The sequence below is a fragment of the Nycticebus coucang genome, unplaced genomic scaffold (assembly GCF_027406575.1).
Source record: "Nycticebus coucang isolate mNycCou1 unplaced genomic scaffold, mNycCou1.pri scaffold_54, whole genome shotgun sequence".
In the NCBI taxonomy this organism is placed as follows: Eukaryota; Metazoa; Chordata; class Mammalia; order Primates; family Lorisidae; genus Nycticebus; species Nycticebus coucang.
Window position 1 is genome coordinate 603,426 of NW_026515584.1, and position 15,456 is coordinate 618,881.

A 15,456-nucleotide genomic window follows, 5' to 3' on the forward strand; every position below is an offset into this window, starting at 1 on the left:
ATGCCTTTTCTTGATCCTGCTATGGTGAAACTGTTCTTCCAGGGTTTTTTTCCAGATTTCTCTATAGGCAAGTGTATACCCTTGCTACTCATGGGGATCCAAGGACCAGCAGCCTCAGCGTCACTTGTGTGTGTTAGAAATGAAGATACCTAGACCTACTGAATCACAAAGTGCATTTTTAACAAGGTATCCAGGAGATATCAGAAAGTTTGAGAAGCTCTGGTCTGCAGGGATTTGCGTCCACATTTCCTTACCTGAGCTTCCCCTTTAGAATCTCACCACCAGTCCCTCCGTGTAACATACTCCAAGATGAAAAGGCATCACAAATCATCAAGTTTCTGATGGACTTTTTATCAGGCTATACTTTCCAATATATCTTCATAACTAACCCTCTTCTCTCCATTCTAGCTTCCTTATTGTGAAGTATATGATACTACTGTTCAGTAAAGTAAAATAGTTTATATGCCACTGAATTATATACATTTGTGCCTGACCCTATGCTTCCTTTCCTCTGTGTTAGATGAAACACGCCTCTGCATGATCAGAGACTTCAGTCTTTCATGCCTCCCTAACAGTGAGGAACGTGGGAGCAGCGAGGGTATGTGCTCTCTGTCTTTGACACATTTTGAAACTGGGAGCTCACTTTATATTCTTGCCACCTTTGTAATGCCCTGTCCACTTTGCACTAAGAAATTACTATTTTTCCTATGTACTCAATTTTAATTTAAGGACAATTAATGACAATTAAGGACATGGTAGGGGTAGGGAAAGTGGAGAGCAGAGAGAGAAAGGAGGGAGGTTTGGGGAAAAGAATAGTAGAGAGCGGGGAGGAGAGGGAGGTGGAGCCTTGGTGTGTGCCACACCTTTTAGGGACAAGATAGGATTGCAAGAGGGATTTTGCCTAACAAATGCAATCAGTGTAACCTGGTTTCATGTACTCTCAATGAATCCTCAACATTAAAAAAAGAAAAAGAAATTGATTTCTTTTAAGACAGTATAAATGTTAATTTTTTTGTATTATTAATTGGCTGTCCTGTTTCTACAGTGTAGAAAAGGGTATTCTTTGAATAGCTCTAACAAATATAAATTTAATCTTTCTACTTTGTGATAGAATTAGAGCTAAAAATTATATGCCCAACCCTCTTCAAGTATTTTTTAAAATTGTTGAATTAATATAGGTATTTCTTTTGTTCAGCAATTTTATGCAAATGCCTAAATACAAAATGTTCAGTAAGTACTACAGAGGAAGGAAATGGCTTAGTATTTTACAAAGCTTCTTGAAAATCAGAAAAACTGGTAGCATTTGATTCCACCTCAAAATTTCTATAAGCAAACACTCTTAAGCAATGCCACCACATATAATCTACAATTGTAAACAAAATTTCACATTTTCTTCACACTGTATAGAAATACACATCACAAATGTGCAATTAGAATTAATACAGAATATTTGCAAAATGAACAAAATTTAGGCCTAGACCAAAAACATATTCCGATTTGTTGAAAATAAGTTGACTAGACATTATTTTATCATCTTACGCTAATTTACATTTATAAAAATTTTAATTAAACATACTAGATTGAGGTGCTAAGAATGTGTGCACTATCTATACTTAAAGTTAATGCCCTATAATTTTATAAATCCAAATTTCAAAAGGAAGGATTCTGTTTATTGAATAATGGAATCCTCTTTTGGATCACTTAGTTTCTATTGCCTATATCAGGCCTGTTCATATGAACGTATATTCTCACTACATACAGAAACACTATAGAGTCCCTTTAGGAACTGCAATAATCATACATGAATAATTACTGAGGATTAAGGTACCTAACAAAATTACTGAATTCCAACATGGTCTTTTTTATTGTTATAAACCAAGAGTCCCATTACAACACACTCCTAAATTCAGAGTTTTAGAATTACTGAAAATGATTTAGATTATTTGAGTAATTATACTCATACCTTCCGCTTACCCAAATAACTGAGTAAAATCATGCTACATTAAACTTCCATTATAAAAACAAACCAATAGAGCAATGGACAACATGTCTGACTACTGTTATAAAAGGAATTTTTCCCATTATAATTTTGAAGGCTTTGTTGGGAAGCCCATTTCAGTAAATCAAGTAAGAGTCATGTATTGATTTGAAACTTCTTAGTTCAAAAGTTTACAAAGAGAAGTTTTTGTATAGATGAAAAATCCTTCTCCAAATTCATTTCTTACAGCTTCCTTATTCTTTATTTCTTCACAGGCCAAATGTATACTTGATAATAATGTGAGGTTCTATATAATCACTACATGATAAGTTTACTTCTACTTATACACACCTCTTATTTGTATAGCACCCAGTAAACACTTTGACAATATATTATTTCAAATACATGCCACCTCTTTGAGAGAAAATGGAGTTTTTATTGGCCATTCCTTATCATAGAAACACATTGTTAATTCTCTAAGTATCATTTATCATTTACTGTCTTTTTTAATTTTTTTTTTTTTAGAAAAAGAGTCTTACTTTTCACCCTCTGTAGAGTGCAGTGGTGTCACAGTGCACAGCAATCTTAAGCTCTTGGGCTTAGGTGATTCTATTGCCTCAACCTCCAGAGTAGCTGGGACTACCGGTGCCCATTACAATGCCCGGCTATTTTTTTGTTGCTGTTTGGCCAGAGCCAGGATTGAACCTGCCACCCTCGGTATATGGAGCCAGCACCTTACTCAATGAGGCACAGGTGCTGCCCCCCTTAATATTTTATATGTTTATTTTTTTTCTTTTTTTATTGAATCGTAGCTGTGTACATTAATGCAACTATGGGGTACATTGTGCTGGTTCTGTACACAATCTGAAATACTTTCATCAAACTGGTTAATATAGCCTTCACCACATTTTCTTAGTTATGTGTTTAGACATTTATACTACCCTCCCTCCACTCACCCTATCCCTCTCCCCCTCTTAATTTTAAGAGTGTGCCTGAGGGTTCCCTTCTGACATTCCCAAATTAACAACAAGATATTATTCCAGAATCCACCTTAAAACTTGATTTTTTTTTTAAATATGGTGCTTTTCTAAACACAAAAGGCCATCTGAATGTTTCTTAAGAATTTTTTATGTTAGACATTCTGTCTGAATACGCTCTAAATCTATACTCAAAGGATGACTGGTTAACAAACACTGGTACTTTGAATTTCTCTACTGAAAAAAATCATGTGACACCACACATTGTAAATTATAGTAATTATAAATATCCTTTGTCAATAGAATCAGAAGGATAGACCATCTAACTGTTTAAAAACCTAAGCCAATGGGCGGCGCCTGTGGCTTAGTCGGTAAGGCACCAGCCTCATATACCGAGGGGGGCGGGTTCAAACCCGGCCCCAGCCAAACTGCAACCAAAAAATAGCCGGACGTTGTGGCGGGCGCCTGTAGTCCCAGCTACTCGGAGGCTGAGGCAAATGAATCGCTTAAGCCCAGGAGTTTGAGGTTGCTGTGAGCTGTGTGATGCCACGGCACTCTACCGAGGGCCATAAAGTGAGACTCTGTCTCTACAAAAAAAGAAAAAAAAAAAAACACCTAAGCCAATGAAAAATCTATATAATACAAGAAAGAAAACTTAAATTTAGGCCATAAGCAGATTTAACTAAGATTTAAAAGGCACTAATTTCCTCATTTTAAATCTCTTCTCTTTCAATGTTATAATTCGAATCTCTTAAAACAAGAAGTGAATTAAAACACAATAATTGTTAAACCATTTTCCAAAAAATCAAGTATCCCTGCACCTTAAATTTTCTGTACTGTACCATTTATCAGTCTTTTGTGCAAGAGTTAGCAATTCATGGCACAGGGGTCACATTTTGCTTTTCCTGCTAAGTTAATGATGCTCATCAAACCTCATCCAAATCCTTTACATTTTTTATTGTTAGGGATTCATCGAGCGTACAAACATCCAGGTTACACTAATTGCATTTGTCAAGCAAAATCACTCTTATAAATGTGTTCCTATTACTCTTTCAGCTGCTGCTTTTTATTTTCCCTCTTGTCTGCCTGCTCTGTCTGGGCAAGAAGGTAGTCACACATGGCTTCAGGTACTTCCTTAGTCACAAGTGTAAACAACAATTTTCCTCATCCACTATTCAAAGTTGGTTTGGCCTACTAAACAAGTCTGAAATTGGAGAAGACAACTTAGTCTTTGTCGCTGTTTGTTGCTGTACTCGTACTTCAGCTGCCTCTGCCAAGTACATCAATGTCTTTCTTTCTGGGCTTTCTCAAAATTTTACACCCATTGCATTTGTATACTGAGGAACACATTATTTTTGCCTCACAGCATTCATAATAGTTTTTAAGACAGCCTGATCATTTGCAATTACATCCTTTGCTATGATGTCAATCTGATTCTCCCTCCTTTCCTTTCCCTATCTTAGGCCTGAAGCCTTCTGGATTTCTGTCAAGGCATGTTTTTATTGCTTTTTTTCTTTCATTTTCATGTTCCGAATTATTATAATAACTAGTACAATTGTGGATGTTGTAAAATTCACTATTTGCAATGCAATCACAATATAATGTCATACACAGTGATATTTTACACTTACAGGGCTTTCTAGGCCCAATGGAAGACACAGATGGGATTATACCATTGAATGGAAGCCTCGACTGGATCTGGATACCAAATATTCCAACGAAGTTAGAATAGCTTGCTACAGACACGTATGAAGACTACTGTAGCTGAGTAAAGTACTGAGCTGGAAGCACAGCATAGCCCACAATCCCTGTTCCCAGAGCTGTGGCCAAGACACTGCCAGGACAAGGCCTGGTGGCCCGTTGGTGAGGTTGGGCTGAATCTGTGGCAGTGTTGCGGCAGGCATGATGAGCCAGTCCTGTGGCTGGCTAGTAGTTATGATTTGTGAAGTTAGATTGATTGGTTGGGAGCAACTTGTTTGACAACCTAAGCCACGATAATTGGAACGGACTTCTGAACTGGGGTTGTATTCACAAGCAATGGCTTTGCTTGCTGGCTTTGAGTGTTTTTACTGGGATTCTATCTAGCTGGGGTGAGCTACTGGTTGTGTGGCAGTAACAAGTCAGACATAATAAAACTTGCTTCCAGGTAACTGCATCTTCCGGACATTGAGAGCAGTTTCCAGACGTGCAATTGCTTTAAACTTTGATGTGCTTACTCCCCTAACAGTGATGGTCTGCACAATTGATTCCACTGCCTTATTTGGTGATTTCTTTTTTTTTTAATTTTTTTATTAAATCATAACTGTATACAATGATATGATTATGGGGCATCATACACTCACTTCATAAACCATTTGACACATTTTTATCACAGTGGTTAACATAGCCTTTCCGGCGTTATCTCAGGAGATATGGCTATTTTCTTTAGTGTCTGTGTTGTATAATTTAAAGGCGATCCAATAAAACCACTTTCAGATATTGTTGTGGTCTTTGATGGAGTTCTGGGAATAGACTGTGAAAGAACCCTACCTGCAATGACTGGAGGTGATACTTGAGTTGTTTGTCCTGTAACTGTTTTTCCATTACTTGGTTTTGCAAAGATCAGCTTCTTGATTACCGGACCAGAGGTTGGTATTTGAGGCTTCTTAGCAATCTGTAGTGTTTTTTACTGTTTGGTCTATAACAAGGGCTGTGTTACACTATTCATCTGTTGGCTTCCTGGGGTCAGTGCTGAGACTCCAATGACAGGTTTCAACTCTGGCCTTCTTCCCATGATTAACTATTTTAATTTGCTGCAGTGATAACTTACTATCTCCTGATAGGGCCTCAGTTGTAAATTTCTGAGTCTGCGGTAGTTGGCTTTGGGGTAGTTCTAGAACGAGACTTAACCAAAGTGGTTAAAATTAACTTCTGTTCATCTGGTTTAAGTTTCTGACTACCAGTTTAACATCAGCTGTCTGTGATACTTTGTTTAACATAATATGATGGACTGATACAGTCATAGGAGTCTGAGCACGAAATTTCTGAACGCCACTTGGAAAAGCTGGTTTCACTGTGGTGTTACAATTTGCCTTAGTAATTGTGGCATTCCCTGTAACTTGGTTAGTGTGCTTACTGTCCACTGTGATTGGTTCTGTGGAAATAGGCATGGCTGTAGAGCCACCAGTAAAATTTATGTTGACAATTTCTTCCACTTCTGTCTCTATGGGAATTGGGTCTTCCCCAGCTTCAATACTATGGTCACCAACTGAAGTCATACCAGTGTCCATTATCTCCTCTGGAAGCAAACCTTTCACTTTGGCAGGGACCACCTCCATGATCATTCTCCTGCTAGAAAGTTAATCAGGCACAAACCCAGCAGCTCTCTGGGCTCCCATCTGTGGCAGCAGCAGTAGCTGCCTTGGAGACTCAGGGCAGGGACTGTTCAAATTCACTCGCCCAGAACCATTCTACCGCTTCACCCCATAATACGTAGGCCCTTGCCACCCATGCACCCTCTCCAGAAATTGTATCATTTGACCAGCCTGAATCATGCCACCTGATCCTTTTCACTTAGTGTACTTCCTCCCTGTCTTCTTCTTCCCGGGAGTTCCCACCTGTGAGCTTAGGTGCCATCCGACTGGTCATAAAATCAATCAAATATTTTCCCTGAAAATCTGAATGCACAGTTAACCCTTTGCCAGGAGCCTGGATGCCTGAAAGTATACCCCCTGCAGAGCCCAGAGTGTTTGGTGAATTCACAGGCCCAGGCATTGTGTAGACCTCTAGATGGCATCACGGGCAGCGACTAGTGAGGAAACGGGGGCTGCAGAGAGAGAATGGTGTCTGGAGAGACAGGGATGTGGAGATGGTGTGCAGCTGGCAGAGGAACTGACATCCAAGTTCTGACATTAATGGGCAACTTTCCTGACTCCCTTACCCACGAGAGGGGACCAGAGTCTAGCCCCATGGGTTTGCTGGACAGAATGCCTGTGAATTCCTAAAACTGGATGCTTGAAACTCTGAACTCTTTCTCGTGAACAGTGATTGTACTCCCTGGGACAATCTGATTAGAACTTTCAACCTGGAATGTCTACCTGGGGACCCTCCAAAGTTGAGTTGTAGTTGTTTTGTAGTGGAGAGTTATAGATTCTCCTCCTCTAGCTGTAACTAGTGTGGGGGAGGTGGGGCAACCCAGATGTTGATATAGTTCTACAGCTGAGATTCAACAGGATTGACCTTTCACAATGGTCAAAGGCTGTAGGGGAAAAGCCACAATCACAAGCTCCAGGTCATTGGTAATGGACTGCTTAGCACCAGTACCTGAAGCCACCAAACCAAACTCCCCCCACAAGTTTTAAAGGCAATATTGGAGAAAATACTCCTGAGGAAGAACCAGTGGAAGAACTTTGGCAACATGAAAAATCAGTGAAGATCACCTACACCAAGGGATGAAAAAGGAGATACAACAAAAGATACTATTCATAGAGAAGTGGCTCAAATGTCAGAAACAGAATTCAGAATATGGTTGAAAAATAAGACGAATAGAGTGGAGGAAAAGATGAAAAGAGACATCCAAAAAACTGTTCAAAAGTTGTTTCAAGAAACTAAAGAATTCAAAGACAAAGTCGCCAAGGATATGAACATAATGAGAAAGATATAGCAGAGCTTAACGAAATGAAAAAAGTGTTCTAAGAACTTTGAAATACAGTAGGGTTCCTCACTAATTGAGTTTAGCAGGTAATAAAGTGTATCAGAAATTAAAGACAAGGCTTTTGAATGATACCAATTATTCAAACAGGCAGAAAACAGGAGAATCAGAACAGAACATTCTCTGAAAGAGTTGTGGGGCCATTCCAAAAGATCAAACATCCAAAGTATAGAGATTCCTGAAGAAGAAAATGATGATCCTTAAAGTACAAATGCTTGACTCCAAGATATTATGAAGGAGAATTTCCAAAGCATTGCAAGAGATACAAAATTTCAGATAGTAGAAAGTTTCAGAACCCCAGCGCAATGCAATCCAAATAAACCATTTCTTAGATACATTGTATTTAAATTTGCCAAAGTTAATATCAAGGAAAAAGTCCTACAAACAGCCAGGTGTAACAAAAATCTTACCGACAAAGGGAAAAATACTAGGTTGACCGCACATCTTTTAGCCAAAACTTTTCAAGGCAGAAGAGGATCATCATGCACCTTCAATCTCCTAAAACAAAATAACTTTTAGCTCAGAATCCCATATCCATATAAAATGAGTTTCATTTGTGATGGAGAAATCAAATACTTCACTGATACCCACATGTTGAGGAAATTTGCCATAACAAGATGAGCTATCCAGGAAATACACAGAACCATTTTCTGTAATGACCAGCACAGTTGTCTACCACCCAAAGAAATACACCCAGAATTTAAACAACAAAGCCTAGATTTCACAATGGTCAAAGGGTTAAAAATATGCACTAGACATTTGAAAAACAAAACAACCAAAATACTACCATACCTATCAATTATCTCAATTAATGTGAATAGCCTAAATTCTCTCCTAAAGGCACAGAATGGCTGACTGGTTTTAAAAAACTAAGGCCAGTAATTGTTGCCAATGGGGTCTCATCTTACCTCAAAGGACAAAGAAAGACTCAAAGCGAATGAATGGAGATCAGGCAAATGGACATCAGAAAAAAGCAGGGATAGCAATCTTAGTTGCAGATATACTTGAATTAAAACAAAAACAAATAACAAAATGCAAGGACAGATACTAAATATTTGTCAAGGGCAACAATCAACATGAATAGCTTTCAATAATTAACATTTATGTACCCTTTCTGAATGTTCTTCTATTTACAAAACAAACCCTAATGGATCTGAACAATATGATATCTTCCTGTACTATAAATAACTGGACATTTTAAATACCCCTTTAGCTATTCAGGATAGATCATCAAAAAAAAAAAACAACTAAGAAATAATGGTCTTAAACTTGACACTCGAAAAAAATGGACATAACCGACAACTACAGAATCTTTCATCCTAATAAAACAGAATACACATTTTTTCACCAGCCCACAGATCATATCTTCAAAACTGATCATATCTTCAAACACAAGTCTAACCTCAACGCATTTAAAATAATACCAATTATACCTTCTAGCAAAAGAAATATTCCTACTCAAAGTCGTGGAAGTGAAATAACCTTAGTATAAATGATAGCTAGGTCAAAGATGAGATTAAGAAAGAAATCATCAGATTTGCTGAACAAAATGATAATGAAGACACAAACTATCAAAACCTGTGGGATACTGCAAAGGCGGTCCTAAGAGGGAAGTTCATAGCATAAGAAGTCTTCATCAAGAAGAGGCTGAGGCAAGAGAATCGCTTAAGCCCAGGAGTTGGAGGTTGCTGTGAGCTGTGTGAGGCCACGGCACTCTACCCAGGGCCATAAAGTGAGACTCTGTCTCTACAAAAAAATAAATAAATAAATAAATAAATAAATAAATAAATAAATAAAAGAAAACAAGAGGAGAGCAAGTCAGCAACCTAATAGGCTATCTTAAGCAACAGGAAATGAAAGATAAATCCAACTGCAAACCCAGCAGATGAAAAGAAATAACCAAACTTAGAGCAGAATTAAATAGAATTGAAAACAAAAGAATCACTCAGTAGGTCATCATAACAGAAAGTTGGGTTTTTGAAAAGATTAATAAAATTAATTAACCTTTGGCTAGACTAAGCAAAAGAAGAAAAATAAAATCTCTAAGAACATCAATCAGAAACAATAAAGGGGGGGAACCCAGATACCACAAAAATTCAAAAAATTCTCAATGACTACCACAAAATAACTCTATTCTCAGATACATGATAATATAAAGGAAATTGACCAATACCTGTAAGCATATCACTTCCTAGATGGAACCAGAAAGAATTAGAAATTTTGAATAGACCTTTATCAAGCACTAAACTATCAACTATACAAAATCTCTCCAAAATAAAAATTCAAACGGTTGCACATCAGAATTCTATCAAACCTTCAAAGAGGAACTAGTACCTATATTACATAACCTATTCCAAAACATAGAAAAGGAAGAAATCCTCCCCAACACATTTTACAAAGCAAATATCACCTTGATCCTCAAAACATGTAAGGCCCCAACAAAGGAAGAAAAATATACATGAATATCATTAATGGATATCGATGCAAAAATATTCAATAAGATCCTAGCAAACAGAATTCAGTGACACATCAAAAAAGTTTTATACCATGATCAAGTTGGTTTTATCCCAGGGTTATGAGTTTGGTTCAACATACATAAATCTAGAAATATAACATAGCGCATAAAAAAATAAAAAAAAAATATCACCACATGATTCTATCTATTGATGCAGAAAAGGCTTCTGATAATCGAGCATCATTTCATGATTGGAACACTTAGGAAAACAGGGTTAGATGGGACATTTCTTAAAATGATAGAGGCCATCTACAGAAAACCCACAGTCAATATCAAATTGAATGAAGTAAAATTGAAAACATTTCCACTCAGATCTGGAACTAGACAAGGATAGTGTCTCCACTGCTATTCAACATCCATTTCAATCAGGTAAGTGAAGGAGATCAAGGGTATTCAAATGGGGACAGAAGAGGTCAAACTCTTGCTTTTCACATATGACATGATCTTATACCTGGAAAACCCCAGGGAATGAACTACAAAGCTTTTAGAACTGATCAAGGAATACAGCAGTGTCTCAGGACACAAAATCCATGCCTAGAAATCAGTAGCTTTTATATATTCCAATGATAGTCAAACTGAAAATATAATCAAAGATTCTGTTCCTTTTACAGTAGTGCCAAAGATGATGAAATATCTGAGAATTTATCTTACAAAGGATGCAAAAGAGCTTTATAATTATACCATGGAAAATATTCAGCCATAAAAAAATGGAGACTTGTTGGAACAAAGTTTTCTTAGTAAAGCATCAAAAGAATGGAGAAGCAAGAATCCAATGTACTCTATTCCAATATGAAGGCAGCCCCTAATACAGGGGCGGGGGCTAAGAGAATGAGCAAGTGGGAAGAGGGGTGGAGGGAAAGGGCTGGGGTGGCAGGGTATGTTACACCTCTTGTGCGTGGGGCACAACTATAAGAGGGACTTCATCTAACAAATGCAATCAGTGTAACCTTATTCTTTGTACCCGCAAGGAATCACAAACAAACAATAAATAAACAAATAAGTGAATAAATGAATTAAAATGGAGACTTTACATCTTTTATTTTTACCTGGATGCAGTTGGAACATATTCTTCTCAGTAAAATATCTCAAGAATGGAAACAAACAAACAAAAAAAAGTGTTCAATGTACTCAATACTATTATGAAACCAATATATAAACACTTCTACTCTCATATGAATGACAAAACACAAATACAGTCTAACAAGAGGAATGGGACATGGGAGGGGAAGAGGGAAGGTGATAAGTGGGAAGAGGGAGGTTATTTGCTTGGATCTCACCTAAAGTGCATAATGCAAATGTATACTTCAAAATAACTGAAGAGTAAATTATGTCTTACCATAAAAAATAAATGAAGTGGTGGTTATGTTAATCAGTTTGATTTAAGCATTCCAATTGTACATCAAATCACCATATTATGCTCCATAAATGCATACAGTTATGATTTAATAAAAAAATTAAAAGAACACGCACAACTTATCACCATTTCACTTCTCTTTCTTCTCCTTGTATGCATGCAATTGGTGACTTTCCTTGGCTCTTACAATATATCAATGCGTTTTAAGCAAATTTTGTGTCAAATAGCTTTTTCAGAAATATACAATTGTTACCTTCGACTTGTTCATTCACTGTATTTTTTCCTTTTTGATTAGAAGCCTCAGACGAATACCCAAGATCCTTCTTTTTACGATTCTGTGAGATGCTCTGTGAAAATTAATAACAACATTGAGTTTGAAATAAATTAAAATACTAAGGTCCTTGAAGATTTCCTAATCACTACCTTAAATTAAAGTATTAAGGTTCATGAAAATTTCCCAATCAGAATTTTTTATGAAAAAGCAGTTATAATAAAAGCAGTATCTGTTTAAAAGCAGAACACTGCAATTGAAGACTTCATATTTGGTCTCCAGATGAAACCTGTATTACATCTGTTTTTCATGGCTGATTCTGTGAACTAAAGAGGGAGCTAAAAAAAAAAGAAAGAAAGAAAGACTCACCTAATATTCAATGGTTAATTGAGAAAATATAAATTTATATGCCTATGTCAACAAGGAATTTTCTTCAAAATACATAACTCTAATCTTCACTCCCCACCAAAAATAAGTGAACATTATAAGAACATACAATATACTGACTATAATACTTACAACATTAAATAAATTGATATTCCTTATTCTAGAAATATGTTGGTGATAAATTAGTATTGGCCAAATGGGAACCTTTGGAGTATGTCATTATGAACATAAACTGAACATTATCAAATCTTCTTTATTTAGGTAAACAATACTTTAAAACGAATTTATATTTTTCAAACTTTAGATTGATATGAGGGCATAAACTTTTAGATTACATTGTTTTCATTTCTAAAATAATTTTCAATTTTTAGTTGAGCCCTTCACCCAGGAGACATGCTGAACACTTTGACATTCTGCACATTAGATCGGATCCCACCAATCACCCTCCCTTCATCTTCTCTCCTCTCTGCCTCCTCTCTTCTCCATCTCATGAGACTAGCATTTTTGTTAGATGTGGGCTTGTAGTTGTTTATATATTGGTTTCATATTAGTATTGAGTATATTGGATACTTGCTTATCCATTCTATTTTTTATAATTTATTAAATCATAGCTGTGTACATTGATATGATCATGGGGCATCATTCACTAGCTTCACAGACCATTTGACACACTTTCATCACACTGGTTAACATAGCCTTCCTGGCATTGTCTCAGTCACTGTGCCAAGACACTTACATTCCACATGTACCAAGTTTCACATATACCCTTGTAAGATGCACCGCTGATGGAATCCCACCAATCCCCTTCCCTCCACCACTTCCACCCTCCCTCCCCTCCCTTTCCCCCTTCTCCCTATTCTTAGGTTGTAACTGGGTTATAGCTTTTATGTGAAAACCCTAAATTAGTTTCATGGTAGGGCTGAGTACATTGGGTACTTTTTCTTCCATTCTTGAGATACTTTACTAAGAAGAATATGTTCCAGCTCCATCCATGTAAACATGAAAGAGGTAAAGTCTCCATCTTTCTTTAAGGCTGCATAGTATTCCATGGTATACATATACCAAATTTATTAATCCATTCGTGGATCGATGGGCACTTGGGCTTTTTCCATGACTTAGCTATTATGAATTGGGCTGCAATAAACATTCTGGTACAAATATCTTTGTTATGTTGTGATTTTTGGTCTTCTGGGTATATGCCCAGTAGAGGAATTACAGGATTGAATGGCAGATCTATTTTTAGATCTCTGAGTGTTCTCCATATATCTTTCCAAAAGGAATGTATTAATTTGCATTCCCACCAGCAGTGCAGAAGTGTTCCCTTTTCTCCGCATCCACGCCAACATCTCTGGTCTTGAGATTTTGTGATATAGGCTAGTCTCACTGGAGTTAGATGATATCTCAAAGTAGTTTTGATTTGCATTTCTCTGATGATTAAAGATGATGAGCATTTTTTCATATGTCTGAAGGCCGTGCGCCTGTCTTCTTCAGAGAAGTTTCTCTTCAAATCCCTTGCCCAGCCTGCGATGGGATCCCTTGTTTTTTTCTTGCTGATGCGTTTGAGTTCTCTGTGGATTCTGGTTATTAAATCCACAGAGCTCTGTTTTCTTGCTTTACTGTGTTCTTGGCTGTGCAGCTTTTTAGTTGGATCAAGTTCCAGTAGTGTATTTTTGACGCTGCTTCAATTGCCCGGGGGGTCCTCCACATAAAATACTCGCCCAGACCGATTTCCTCAAGGGTTTTGCCTGCACTCTCCTCTAGTATTTCTATAGTTTCATGTCTTAAGTTTAAATCTTTAATCCACTGAGGGTCTATCTTTGTTAATGGTGAAAGGTTTGGGTCCAGTTTCAGTCTTCTGCAGGTTGCCAGCCAGTTAACCCAGCACAATTTGTTAAATAGGGAATCCTTTCCCCACTGAATGTTTTGAATTGGCTTGTCAAAGATTAAATAACATTAAGTAGCTGGATTCATCTCTTGGTTCTCTATTCTGTTCCAGACATCTACTTCTCTGTTTTTGTGCCAATACCATGCTGTTTTGATCACTATCGATTTGTAGTATAGTCTGAGGTCTGGTAGAGTAATTCCTCCTGCTTTATTTTTATTTCTGAGTAATGTCTTGGCTATTCAAGGTTTTTTCTGATTCCATATAAACAAAGTATTGTTTTTTCAAGATCTTTAAAGTATGACAGTGGAGCTTTAATAGGGATTGCATTGCAATTATATATTGCTTTGGGTACTATGGACATTTTAACAATGTTGATTCTTCCCAGAAATGAGCATGGTATGTTTTTCCATCTGTTAATATTTTCAGCTATTTCTTTTCTTAGAGTTTCATAGTTCTCTTTATAGAGATCTTTCATGTCCTTTGTTAGATAAATTCCCAAATATTTCATCTTCTTTGGCACTACTGTGAATGGGATAGAGTCCTTAACTGTGTTCTCAACTTGACTATTGTTGGTATATATAAAGGCTACCGATTTATGAATGTTGATTTTGTAACCTGAGACGCTGCTGTATTCCTTGATCACTTCTAAGAGTTTTGTAGTAGAGTCCCTAGTGTTTTCCAGATATACTATCATATCATCTGTGAAGACCAAAAGTTTGATCTCTTCTGACCCTATATGGATACCCTTGATTGCCTTTTCTTCCCTAATTGCAGTGGCTAAAACTTCCATTACACTGTTAAAAAGCAATGGAGACAATGGGCAGCCTTGTCTGGTTCCTGATCTGAGTGGAAATGATTCCACTTTAACTCCATTCAATATGTATTTGTCTGTGGGTTTGCTGTAGATGGCCTCTATCAGTTTAAGAAATGTCCCTTCTATACTGATTTTCTTAAGTGTTCTGATCATGAAGGGATGCTGGATATTATCAAAAACTTTTTCTGCATCGATTGAGAGAATCATATGGTCTTTGTTTTTTAATTTATGTGCTGGGTTACATTTATAGATTTACATATATTGAACCAGCCTTGAGACTGTGGGATAAAACCAACTTGGTCATGATGTATAATTTGTTTGATGTGTTGCTGGATTCTGTTTGTTAGGATCTTGTTGAATATTTTTGCATCTATATTCATTAGTGACATTGGTCTATAATTTTCTTTTCTTGTTGGGTCTTTTCCTGGTTTGGGGATCAGGGTGATGTTTGCTTCATAGAACGTGTTGGGTAGTCTTCCTTCTTTTTCTACCTTTTGGAACAGGTTGAGTAATATAGGTACTAATTCCTCTTTAAAGGTTTGGTAGAATTCTGACATGAAACCATCTTGTCCCGGGCTTTTCTTT

At 37.0% G+C, this 15,456-nt stretch overlaps 1 protein-coding gene and 1 pseudogene across 2 annotated transcripts in view; both read right to left on the bottom strand.

Annotated features, from left to right (window-relative positions):
- The window catches only part of LOC128579450 (uncharacterized), a 74,711-nt gene that overhangs the window by 2,897 nt on the left and 56,358 nt on the right, over window positions 1-15,456 (bottom strand). The window lies entirely within an intron of this gene.
- Window positions 3,823-6,272, bottom strand: LOC128579446 (protein lin-54 homolog; annotated as a pseudogene).